The sequence below is a fragment of the Anastrepha obliqua genome, chromosome 5 (assembly GCF_027943255.1).
Source record: "Anastrepha obliqua isolate idAnaObli1 chromosome 5, idAnaObli1_1.0, whole genome shotgun sequence".
NCBI lineage: Eukaryota > Metazoa > Arthropoda > Insecta > Diptera > Tephritidae > Anastrepha > Anastrepha obliqua.
The window spans coordinates 50,926,730-50,941,106 of record NC_072896.1 but is presented as its reverse complement, the minus strand read 5'-3'; the positions used below and the strand labels follow the sequence as shown (position 1 = coordinate 50,941,106).

At 34.9% G+C, this 14,377-nt stretch overlaps 1 protein-coding gene across 1 annotated transcript in view; it reads left to right on the top strand.

Moving 5' to 3' along the window:
* The window catches only part of LOC129246809 (alkaline ceramidase), a 41,694-nt gene that overhangs the window by 1,034 nt on the left and 26,283 nt on the right, over positions 1-14,377 (top strand). The window lies entirely within an intron of this gene.

Genomic DNA, 14,377 nt, shown 5'->3' with positions numbered 1-14,377 from the left:
ATTAATTTTTATTTTTACATAGTAATAAAGGGTGATCAATTTAAAGGTATCGAATTTAAAATTGATTGGGCAATCTTTATTGTTTTTGCGTAGAACCATTCGTGACATTTATTGTTTAAAGATAATCCCTTTCAAATGTTGGCCGCACTGCGTCGTAAATCGGCCATCCGTAAACACTATTTTTGAATGACTCGTTGGAGGACTTCGGTCGGTATCTCATGAATATCTTTAGTTATGTTGGCTTCCAGTGCCTCAATCGAAGCTGGTTTATCCACAAAGCATTTAGACCTACATACTCCAACAAATAAAAGTCCAAAGGTGTGATATCAATCGATCTTGGTGGCTAATCCACTGTTCCGAGACGAGAGATAAATTACTCACCGAAACGACGACGCAGTAAATCCATTGTTTCACGGGTTGTATGGCAAGTAGCGCCGTCGCCGTCTTGTTGGAATCAAATGTTGTGGAGATAACGGGTCTCAATATCCGGAATTAAAAAGTTGTTGTTGTTGTAGCAGTACCTTTGCCCTGTCAGTGTAGCGTAATCACCGGTCGTCTTGGATAGGCTCATCTAACGGTAGGCCCAGGAATTAGTTGTTTTGACGGGTTGGGTCCAGAGCGAGAGGGGTGTTAGATGAGAGGGTTTAATAGGGCATGTGAACAGGTGGTTAGTGTCGTGCGGGGTGCCTTCACATGCTGGACATATCGCACTTGTTACGTTAAAGCGTAACAACTCAAAATCTGAACATTTTCAGTAGAGACGAAAAACTGTTTCCGTAAATATTCATAATATAGGTATTACAAGGGAAAAAATATGTAATTGCACGAAAATATCATTAAAAACAATATAACGGTTGTTTCATTCTTATTTGTTTAGTAGTTGCGCTAAAATAACAAATTTTTGAGTGGTTACTCTTTTCCTTTTCTTTTTGAGTTGTTACGCTTTAACGTAACAAGTGCGATATGTTTAGTATGTCGGGGTCGATTCTGGATAAGTAGGAGTTTAACCTGCTACAATATGCAGAACGTAATGGTGCCAAGGTTACGCGGGACTCTCGGGGATATTAAAAGTCGTGTCGGAATAAAAAAGTCATTTATCATGGTGCGAAAGCGTTCGCCATTCACTGTTACATTGGTTCCAGCCTCGTTTCTGAAGAAATATGGGCCGATGATGCCACCAGCTTATAGGCCAACTCAAAGGGTTGTTTTCAATGGAAGTAATGGCTGTTCTTGAGCCGCTTTGGGTTGCTCTTCAGCCCGAATATGGCAATTTTGCTTATTGACGGAGCTATTAAGCCAAAAATGAGCACAATCGCTTTACAGCATAAGTTGGCCTGAGCGCGCGATGAACACTTTTCACAGAGCGTTGATTTTCGTAAAACAATTGTACGATTTGTAAATGCTGTTGAGGCGTAACTTTTTCCATGATGAAATGCCAATGAATGCTGAAAAAAATTATGTATTTAGTTTGACAGTAGTCATGCGTGATTTATCAAAAAGATCCTAGTGAGAAAAGTACTAATCTGATCACCCTATAAGTTTATTTATGTTATCTACCATTGAATTTCATATATATCTTCATCCAACAATATACATATATATAAGGAAATGATATTACCATTGTGCTCTTCTTTGAGCACTCAATGCCATTAACTATTATCTTATTTGAATTTTAGTATGTAAGTGTACTCATATAAATTTAAGTTAAAAATGTATAGATTTTATAACACAATAAAGAATTGGAAACAAACAAACAATTTTCACAAAGTTCAGCAAACATTTTTGCATTTAAAAGTCTTAAGACTACTCTGTTGTACTGAAAGTAGCTTATCAGAAATTCCTCTGTTTATCTTGTCGTTGACCGATAGAATTTCGCCAGTGTTCAATGAATTTCTTCTCCCCCCACTTTCTGAGAAACTAGTTAATGAGGCTGTTTGCAAGTGCACATAAAGACTCAACCCCAATTGTCTCATGTCTGTCCCATTCAGCTAGATAGACTCAAAATTAGTTTCAATGTTGTTTTTATTCGACCTCAAGACGAATGCTTCTAGTTAACAGGCGCTTCTGATCTTGTTGGGCCTTTAAACCAATTAGCTCATGCCCGTACGAGTGTTTGGTTACATTTGGAATACATATCTTCTTAACCAAGCCCAAAATAAGCAGAAACCCCACGAATAATACTTGATTGCTTCGTTATTAACCGAATCTTCATGTAAAAAAATCCTCCATCAAAAATATGAAGTACGGCAAATACGATTTCCCTGAAAATTAAGTTAAATTCGAATTTTCTAATTCCTTGGAGAGTTCTACATATCGCACCCTAAATACAAAAGGGTCACAACTCAAAATACTAAGATTTTCAGGAAAGACGAAAAACGTTTTATGTAAAAATTATTGTAATATTTAAAGAAAATATTGTTCCATCATGAAAATATACAACATTGAAGAAGGTTCTACTATATGTTTTTCAATTTTAAATTATGTTTGCGAAAATAAAACAAAATTTTGATTAATGACTCTTTAACTGAAATTTTTTCAATTAACTAGTGATATTATCTTAAGTTGTGCCTTTTTAACTGATAAAATGTTTTAATTTTATAAGTTTCCTAACGTAATTGAACTCACTTTTCACAACTAAAGAGGCACAATGCAAAATAATATACCACGAAATTTATCACTTTTTACAGTTATAGAGGCAGAACTCAAAATAAAACTCTTTATGTGTAATAAAAGTAATCAGCTGTTCTTGAGCCCATTAACGCAACTAAAAATAATTCTCTTTGGTTGATCGTGCAAAAGCAACACACTTGACATAAAAATAGACATAATTGTATTTTTCCAGTTAAAGAAGATAGTTATGTGAACGAAATATTTGCAGCAGTTAGAAATGTGTACTCTGAATAAATTTATGCAAAAAACTCAGTTTTGGAAAATTTTGAGTTGTGACCCTTTTATATTTAGGGTGCGATATGTACTTTGACGTATGCAAGTACTGTAGCTAAACAAAATTAAATCATGCGAATGTCTTTTTAAGTGTTAATTATCAGTTCATTCTTAACAAACTGCACCCACCTGCAGGAATGTAGTAAATGTTTGTAGATAAACCTTTTACGATATAATAAACTAAGTTCTATACTTGTACAAGGTGGCGCAAAATTAATCCCCCTATCGGAAGTTTTATAATTTTTACAAATGGAGTAGTACATTAATCATAATGGACACTTGTTAACTAGACAGCTGCGGTATACAAACAGAGAAGCGATTGAGCGCGTAAAGGTCAAAATAAAGATTTCCATTACACACAATCAGTTTTTTATTTAATAAAAAATTATTCTAAAAAAAACTGTATGATTATTTTTTCGCCAAATTGTATAATATTAAGTGGTGGGGCACTGAACTCATTCAACACAAACTGCTTGCCGATAAATATGTACATACGTAAATGTGTATGTACGCATGCAAATGTAAGATAAATCACTTTCATAAATATCATTTAAATCACTGCGAATATATATGTATGTACAATTTAAAGGAACAAAATGCAATTAAGATTTGTGACACGACAAACGCATTATGCAGGCAAATTTTGTATTAAGTGCCTAATATAAATATACAGTTCATAATTATTGTGCTAAATTGGGATCTTGAGATGCACCTTGTTGTTTGACTGTTGTACTTTGTGTAGACGGCAGTACATATATTAATTAATCTGTCTGAGTGTTAAAAGAATGCCACATCAAACTTAAAATTGTGTCCTTCTTTTTGTCGTAATTTCTACAATATATATATGTTAAAAACTGCAGACCAAAAATAAAAGAACTAAGGACTAATGGTTGAAAATATTAAGTAAAAAAATCAAACAATTAGAACCACTCTGTCCCGGGAGATTTTTCCCCTATCATGTATCTTCTTTTCTTCTGATCAATTGTATTTTGGGAAAAAAGTAGGCACCACAAATGCAAGAAAAATGGATAATGTAATGGCAATTTTAAATAAATTTTTCGCCACCAAAATGAGGCGGGGCACTACATCAAAATGTTAGAAATTAAACTTTTCAATAGCATAAAAGCTAAAAACTACCAACCAGACCAAACTAGAGTTACTTGTACATTATGCAGGGACATCCTGGAATTGCGAGAGGTTTTTATAAAGGCAGCGACAAGGAGGTTAGCATGAGATTAAACAATTAAAAATGTGGTTAATCTTTGTACATAGTATTAGTGTTTGGACTATACATATACGCGTGTTTTAGTAATAATATTTATTCTTTCCTGAAAGAGTTTTATTTATTTTTATTTTATTAATTAGTATTAAAAAAGTGTTAAAAAATAATAACTAGTTGAAAAACTGTTTCAATTTAATAAATTTACTTAATTTATTTATTAATTTTCAAAACAATAAATTTATTTACTTTTTCCCACTTTTTTATCAACTTTATTTGCAATAACTTAAGTTTTCCCACAATTCACTTGGAACTCTCATAAATGCAGAATTCAGCTGTTTCGAAACTCAAATTTCCTACTACCAAATTTTTGGGGAAAAATCTTTTCTTCAAACTTATTGTCGATCTCCGAAAAATCCGTTGAAATACTATGCGCCGTCATTCTGTTAGATTTTAGACACCGTTTACAAATCATCCCACAAGTTTTTTCTTACTTCCATTGCAACTCTTTAATGATGTACTTTGTACTTATGGCGTTGGCAATCCATTCCGTGGAAGAGAGGTTTCTCTTTTTGAATAACCTCCAAGCGTTGTGGATTGTTTATAATAGATGCCTCAGCAGAGCGACATTGCACTACTTGTCATTGTGAAGTAAATTTCGCTCAGTAATTTATGTTTCAAGCATTGTAGCACAGCGAACCATAAATATGTATATGGAATTTTTCGAAATATTCCAATCTGAGGAGCTATGTTTTTTAGTGCCGTGCGCAAATTTTCAGAAACGAGATTATTTCACTTGATACCAATGGGAGAAATCCCTTTGAAGTTACTAATTCCTCAACGTGATAACTAAGAAAATCTTCTTAGTTGAGAACACTATATTCCCCTCTATACTCCGCTTATTCGAGATGCTATTGAGAATTACTTTTGGAGATTTGAGAAAGTTATTTCATAGCGAGGAAACTGGGGACGTGAAGAAGTCATCAAAGATTTGGTGCATAGTGCATTTTGTAAACGTTTCAATATGACGCTTCAGCCAGTCCGGACATACCATATAACGGGTTTTTTAATAAGGGCGGGTAGATGTTGAAATGGATTAAAATGGCGTTTGCTGTGTGGCACGTAGCGTCTAGGTCCATATGGTTCTAGGTCCATATGGTTCAATATGAGCCATAAGAAATTGGAAGGGCCCCCACGTCTACCGAAAAATGGGCGCAATGCGCGCAACGTTTGCGTTAATGAATACTCATTTTGATAATAAAGTTTTATCATTTGAACGTGCTGTTCAATCGTGTAACTTGACATGATGATTTGGCATAAACAACTGAATAATAAAAAAAAGATTTGACAGATGTCACCAAAACAAAATGGCTGCCACAGGGCGCCAAAATCGACCCGCGCCAATTGAAAGCCCCTAAAATTGTAATATATATCCGAAATTATTCTAAATTTTCTCAGTAAAAAGCTTGACATTTCGATGAAAATTTGCCGATTTTTTACAAACAATATACAAAGTTCGAAACCTTGCTTTATATGGTTGTTGTGGTAGTATGAACAATATTTTTATAAAAGGGAATTGAAAGTTTAAAATAAATAATAGTCAAAACTTATCAATTTGTGGTGTACACTTTATTTTGACGCTGAGTGTATGCAAAAACTCTATGCCCTGTTAAACAATTATTGCGAAAGTATTTCCAATAACAAGTACCGAAATTATTTCAGCCGTAAGTAAAAGTCTTGTTTCATCAATACAAAGCAGCCGCGCACAAAGTTCAAGTTGCGCTGGCTGACATATTTGTAAGAAGTGGGCCCCGAATTGATGAAATACCCTGCCTATTCGCCAGATATAGATAGCTGCGAGTGATTCTACATCTTTTCTCGTCTCACGGAACAGTTCAGAGATATGAAATTTGACGAAGATAGCAACTTAATAGATACCGTGGATGAGTTTTTCAAGGAACAAGAAAAAGGAATACGTTTTGCTTTATAAAAGCTTTAGAGCAGATATGGACTAGATGTATCGGCATTTTAATAGATTATAGTATAAGAAAAATAAATTTTAATTTGAAAAGAAATAAATGCTGTGTAATTGTTGCGTACTTTTTGATCGTCCCTGTTATTATTTCACAGTTGTCTGCAAATTGGAACAGTTGCAAGTTCCCACAGTTTAAATGATTGTTTGAGTATCTTGGCAAAAAATAGTTATTCTCACAGGCTATTACTGATGCGTACCTATTTATTCTTCACCGTCTAGAAAAGAAATTTTATATTCAGGCAAAAGTTGTGTAGTATAAACAATCTTCTTTCAGAAATTGTAAGGGTATAATTGTGTTACATAAAAGTACTACTGCATTTCACCTTGAAGTTGAACTATTTGCATTTTTTATTTCGCTTGCTAAAATTATCAATTTTATGTTATTGAATATAAGGTTTATCTTTTATTCAAAACATATTTTCATTAAACTTTTGTTGCCTCTTCTAACTTCCATATTTTTCTTTCACTATCAATACCCAAAAATGCCTTTTTAATACGGCATAATTTCTGGTTGAAAATAAGATGATCGTTTATGTTTATCGATATATTCATTTCAATCATTAAGTGAATCTTATTACTCATAACTTTTATTCATGTTTCTAGCCAGTAAGAAATAAATAAAAAAAAATGAAAAATACGTACGCACGCATATTGGGTGTTTTTTTAGCTGCATGAAAACTATCGATATCGATAACTATGGTTTGACAGATGAGAATAGCAAACTGTGTTGACATTTCTGTTCAGTAAGGTTTGGCAAGTCATCATGAATTGTTTAACGCCAGAACAACACTTTCAAATTTAATTTGAAAATATAGCAACTTTTCGCGACGTCCATAGGGCAACGAGTCACCATTACATCCATGGAAATTGACTGTTTGGTGCGGCTTCTAAGCTGGCGTCATCATCGGTCCTTATTTCTTTCGAACTGAGGAAGAAGCTGCCGCTCCAGGGAATGGCCAGCGCTATCGCGCCATGCCGTTTCACTTTTTGTTTCCAAAAATTGATCAGTTAAACATCGATGACATTTGGTACCAACAAGACGGCGCAACTTGCCATACAGCGCGCTTAGCAATCCATTTATTACAAAATCAATTTTGTGACCACTTTTTTTCCAAAAGTGGTCCTGACAGCGAACGTGCGTGCGATTTAACCAGTACCTCTTGAAGCATTGGAAAATAATTTTCAAGTCATCATTGACGGCATACGGTCAGGTTTAGAAAAAGTAGTCAAAAATTGGACTGATCGAGTGAACCATGTAAATCCTAGCTGCGGTGTACATATGCCGGATGTCATTTAAAAAAAAAAAATGCCATGAAATTATCTATAACCAACCATCAGTTTATAATAAAAAAACTTCATTCCAACAATATTTCTGTTTGGTATTGTATTCTAATTTTAAGTTCTCAAGCTCTTCAAAAATACCCGATGCACACAAGCATGTAAAACTACTCAGGTCATTGATATAAATCTTTGATTTCTGTATCTCCAGGTTTAACGTTGAAATGGTAGTATTTTTATGGAATATTTTCATAAAGTAAATTTCATATTGTCGAAAGTACATTTTACAATTTCTAAAGTACATTTGATGCTTTCGAAAGTTACTTAAAGCTTATGGTTGAATAATTCTTGGATTAAGGGGCCTTTTTTGATTTAGGTTTTACTTTTGCTAACAATATAAATTATGCTATAAAGATCCCTTTACTAGAAATTCGCTGTTTGATTCTCTAAAGAACAATTCATCAATCTAAAGTCCATATGATATTTTCTAAAATTGAATTGACGCTTTCTAAAATCAAATTAATATTTTCGAAAGTACTGTTGGAAAAGTTGTGGTTAGTGTATATGAAGGGTAAATTGACTTGGAAGGCAGATTGAGTTTAACAAAGTGCGCCAGGTGTTTCTTTTTCCTACTAATTGGCGTTAGGTGAACATACCCAAATAAAGCTAAGTCCTTTTCCACTTGGTTTTTCTAACGCAAATAGGTCTTCCTCTTCCTTTGCTACCACCAGCAAGTACCACATCGAAAATTTTCAGTGCTGGAGCGTTTGTATCCATTCGGACAATATGACCTAGCCAGCGGAACCACTGGACTTTTATTCGTTGCACTATGTCTGTGCCACCGAAAAGCTCATAAAGCTCATTATTCTCTCGTCTCCAATATTCGCCTTCGGCAGCAAGCAAGGATTCATTATACTCCATATAACATTTTTCTCGAACACTGCAAGGACCGTCTGATCAGATGTAGTTTCTGTACATAACGGGCTTGATGAGAGACTTATAAAGTGTGTTTTTGGTTGGTCGATTAGGACTTTACTACTCAATTGTAAACTTAGTCCAAAGTAGATTCCAAGCGAGATTCTTCATATTGCTGTTGCAAAATTGAGTTTTCGCAGCGTCTATATAACATACATACTTGGACAAAGTTCATATTTGTTTTCGAGAGCGTCGGCCGAAACTCTGCATTTCGAGGACAACATAAACCATAGCAGCTGATAAAATATGTAAATAAGGCAGCACATGTAAGAAGCTTATTAATTCGCGTATGTACGAGTATATCTGAACTTAATTATGTCTGAACTAATTGGTAATGAAATTATTTGAAAACTTTTCCCAAACCTAGTGAGCTTTCAACTACAAACTCATTATCTTAATACAATGTATAATATTGTATATAAGCAGTTTGCTTGTTGTTTATGTTGAGTATGTTACTTCATACGCGTGCCATTATTAATTCATTTAATACTTTTTAATCAGCACACAAACATACTTTAATTTAATACCCAGCGCATACCAAAGCGTTCATATGTACATAAATAAATAGTATTATATAAAATATCGTTAAAAAAGTTTAAAAACCGTGGGCATTATAAAATTTGAGCAAAGCAATTTTGTATCGGTTTTTTTGCTTCATCACTATTCTTAAATTTATTACACCAAAAGTAGTGTAAATTTATTACACCAAAGGTAGTGTATTTTAGTAAAGGCCACCGGAAAATGTACAAGCAGCTGTTTTGAAGAAATGAAAATGCTAGTTGGTGGTAAACGTGTGAGCAAAATAAATTAGCGTAGAAATAAATATTAAGGGGCTTTTAATAAATTGAATGTTATTATATGTATTATGATTCGGAAGGGGTTTGATAGTTTTAGTCGCTAGTTTTAGATTGTATAAAGTTGCAAAAAGACTAAATGAAAATTTCTGTTTATTATTTTAGAATTTTACATATGTGGAAAATACATCTCCGCACTAAGAGGAATATATACATATTCATATATATATATATATATATATATATATATATGATATATATACAAGTATGTAATTGAATATATATATATATATATATAAGTATGTAATTGGCTCATACATCCTTTGTTAGTTATTTAGCTGAACTTTCCTCCTATGGAGTGCGCCTTGATATTGCTTCACAAAGAGGAATGTGGGTCCTACAATTATACCACCTTAATCAAAAAATTTCCGGAATATTTATGTTCAGAAAATTCAAATACATGTTTACATATTCCTCAAAAGTGATAATATCGCCTTCAAAGTAGTCACCACCAACGGCAACGCACTTTTGCCAGCGTTTGGTCCAGCTGTTGAAGCATTTCTGGAACTCTGTTTTCGTGTTGCCATCAGAGCCACATTCGATTTTTCCATTACTTCCTTTCGGCAGTTAAAACACGTTTTTCATAATGGTTTTTTGATTCGATTAAACAAAAAAACCAAAACAATAGATCACAGGGAGCCAAATCAGGTAAATTCGATGACTGTTGGATGGTATTTGTTTCGTTCTTGGGCAAAAAATTACTAGTAATGATGGTACTGTACGTCGGTGCGTTATCATGGTACAAAATCAACGAGTTGTTTTCCCACAAATCCTTTATTTTTTTGCGAATTGCTTCATGTAAATGTCTCATAACGCCTAAATAATAGTGTTTCTTAACTGTCTGATCTTCTGACAAAAAACCGTGATGTGGAATATCGTTGCAATCTTCAAAAAACCGTGAGCATCGCTTTCTTTTTTGACTGAAAGCGACGTGGTATTTTTTGTCCTGGTTCATTCGGAGCTCTCCACTCACTCGCCTGATGTCTGAATTGTGAGTCGTACTCATAAACAGGGTTCGAATTGCTGACTGAACTTCAACTATGGCATTTTCAATGCATAGTCGTTTTTTGCGCAATAACCGTGACTATCGCTTTAGCTATGAAATAGCTGCATGTTAAATGGAAATGAAACATGCAAACACTCAAATGAACCGAACTGCTTAACTGACGACTATGAACGACGAACAAGTCTAAGCCGACAGCCACAGTTCTTCGTGTAACAGTTAACTATAACTATAACTATAACAGTTAACTAAAAGAACTATAGTTGTTTGAATGCATCATTGTAATAACTGCGACAATAGCTTGGATAGCGATGATCGATACATATCCCATATTTAGTTAATATATGTACATATGCGTATACCTGAATGCTGGGTTTTTTAAGTATGTAAACTTTGTAAATATGCGTATACGAGAATACTGTGGTTTTTTAAATATGTATACATTGTACCTGAATTTTGCAATAATAAAAGAACTACTACATCTTGTGACAAATATCTAAACAACCAATAAGAAATAAATATTAATCGACTTGAAGCCTCGCTTTCTCAATATGCATACAGCAAAACTAAAGATAGTGTTTCCTCAGGACCAATCCGCTATTTTGGCTTCCTCAAGGAACTGCTCACTAATTTTAAAAGCAGCTCATACACAGGCGGGGACATCCTTGTGTGTGAAAACAATTTATCAGGCTCCAATGTTTTCATTCGGCGGAACACTTGGATTTAATAACAACTTGTGCCCCAACTCCTATTTAATAGCCGAACTTTATACCTTCTGCACTTTTTTTGGTCCTTGTATTTTTTATATAAAATATATAGTTGAAATAAATTAAGAAATAAGTCGCAAATTTCGATGTCTTCTTCATCCATTTTGTCACCGATGTATTTTGTAAATATTTTTTGTATGTATGTAACCAACTAAAACAGCTGTTATCTACGGGAAATAGTTTTGCTCAGTTTTGTGCACGGTAAGGGCATGCGATAAGGAAATTCCGTGCTGGCTTTACTGTTTTCAGCATAAGCAATTGTCGCAGTTATTACAATGATGCATTCAAACAACTATAGTTCTTTTAGTTAACTGTTATAGTTATAGTTATAGTTAACTGTTACACGAAGAACTGTGGCTGTCGGCTTACACTTATTCGTCGTTCATAGTCGTCAGTTAAGCAGTTCGGTTCATTTGAGTGTTTGCATGTTTCATTTCCATTTAACATGCAGCTACTTCATAGCTAAAGCGATAGTCACGGTTATTGCGCAAAAAACGACTATGCATTGAAAATGAAATAGTCAAATTACTATTGCTGTTGCTATTTGACAGTCAGCAATGCAAACCCTGCTCATAAACCCTCGCCTTGTCTCCAGTAATGATGCGTTTGATGAATGTTGGGTCGGATTCAGCCTCGAAAATAATATCTTTGGCGGTATCACGCGATCCCTTTTTGCATGAAACACAGAGCAAACTCAAATTATTAACTAGAATGTCTTGAACGGATCCTTAAGCAATGTTCAAGTCCTCTGCCAGCTTTCCAATTCTCTGATGGTTAATTTACTACTACACTACGTTCGTCATACTCGATGGACTCACAATTTCTTCTGAAGCTTTTATGCCATTCATAGACGGCTGTTTTCTTTACCGAAAATGTTTCCTAACATTTGTAATGTTTTTACGCCATTGAATCCATTGTTAATGCAAAATTTAATACAAACTCGTTGTTGCTAATTCAAATCCATTAAAGATTCCACCCAGAAAATAAAGATTAAAAAAAAAAACTGTAAAATGATTAAGCATTGAAATTAAATAAAGCAAGCAAGGTGGGAAGAGGAAGAAGAGGCTTTGAATTAGAGGATGACAACCAATATTGGCTACTAAAGTTTGTATTAACCGCTTAAAACTACTAATGAAATTCATCAGGTATTTGATATTTAAAACCCCAAATATTTAAATTTGCAAGCAAGTGAGGGCTCGGATGTTTAAATCTTTGCCCGACGTGAGCAGAGCAGCTGAGAAGAAGGTGCTGAGATGATTCGAAAAGACTTGAAGCAATCCCTAGTCTCACTGCATGGATACCTAACGAACACCGTTGTAGAGAATGATCAAATCTTTCAACTTGACATATTTACCAAACTTCAAAAGGTGATATGCTAGATATATGTAAGCCTTTTTTAAATTGGCTTACAGAAATGCTTGCTATTCTCAATCGACTTATGAGTAATTAGAAGTGCACACAGGCTTTTTTCATAACCAAGTTTTTACTGAACAACTAGTAAAGCACTCTGACATGCAAGCAGGTAAATTTGGCCCTAAAATCAACATTAACAAAACGAAATCAATAAAAATTAACACCAAAAATGACAACAATTTTATGCTTCATGGCAAAGAAATTGAATAAGTCGAAGATTTTACCTATCTATGCACTGATAATAGTGTGGGAAAGGATATTCTGACCAGAATGAATAAAGCAACTGGCATATATGCTCAACTGCGCCAAAGCTAGAACTCATAACAAATATCATTCCAAACAAAAATGAGGCTATTTAAATCAAATGCAAGTTCAGTCCTGCTCTAGGATGCGAGACATGGCTTGTAACCGACCATCTAACCGGCAAAATTCAAAGTTTTGTAAACCGATGTCTCCGGCGTATTCTCGAGGAGAAGATCGCTACAAACAGAACTCGATGAAAGCGAGAAATCGTGAAACACACTAAAATTGCTAGCCAAAAGCAGGAACAGGTGGAAATGCTTTATTGAAGCCCTATGCTCCAATTGGCGATAAAGGAATGATGATGATGTCTGTACAACCCACTTAGGGCAACACTTTAGTCACTAAATGCTAATTTTGTTACATTTACATGCCATATATGAGCCACATGAACTATTTTTTGGGCTTTGACAGGTAGTCCGCATGAATTACAACCGCAGGTCATTGCCCAAGGTTTTAACAGACATGCAGGTAGTAGACTAGCTGATTACCGGCAGCAAGAATACACCAGAGCTTTTAGTCACAATTAATTGTAAAAGTTTTAATTGGGAAACTCGCAAGTCACACGTGACGTCTTAGTAAATACACACATATGACAAATATATGCTTGTATACGAGTATATGGATTTGTATATACTCCGCAGTGAAAAAACTTGCGTTGCACAGGGTCCAGGATTCGAAGTCTAACCAATTAAAAATGCCATACATTTTGTTTGGAAAATTACTTTTATCCAATTCAAAGTAAAAAATGTGTAAAAATAATAAAAAATTAAAAATTAATTTACTTTTGCTCGATATGACCACCTTTTGTATTGACTATGGCCTTGAGACGGTCCAGGAACGAATTGTAAGCTGCTCGAATGTGACTTGCAGGTATTTTGACCCACTCGCGGACAACGGTTTTTTTCAGCGCTTCGAGACTGGTGAATATTTTAGTTCGGACCTTGCTCTCCAAAATATCCCAAAGACAATAATCCATCGGATTCGCGTCTGTTGAATTCGAGAGCCATTGTGATGACGTTATGAAGTTCGGAATGTTGTCTTTTGGCCATTCTTGGTTCACTCGAGCTTTGTGAGACGATGACAAGTCCTGTTGAAACGTCCATGGTCTGCCACTGAAATGTTTGTCTACCTACGGCTTCAAAGCAACCTCCACAATACTTTCCCGATAATATTTCGCATTTGCCTTTACGTCAGGCTCGATGAAAACGATTGGAGAGCACGCATCTGCGGTTGCAGCGGCCCAAACCATTACCTGTGGCGGGTGCTTCCTCCTGGTGGCCAATCGATGACCCAAATTCTCGTATGAACGGTCGGTCAAATAAACCCTATTGTTTTGGGAGTTTACGAATTGCTCAATTTGAAAAATTTTCTCGTCAGAAAACACAATGTTCGGAAATGGATCGCTTTCGGCCAAGCCAAGAAACTCCTTCGCTCTCTCAAGTCTGACTTGTTGCTGCTTTGGTATCAGATCATGCGCCTTTTGGATCTTGTAAGGCTTGACTTTGAGATCATTTTTCAGTAAGCGGCGGATGCTACGGTCAGATATTTTCAGTTCTTTCGCCATTTGATTGGCACTTCGTCGGGCAT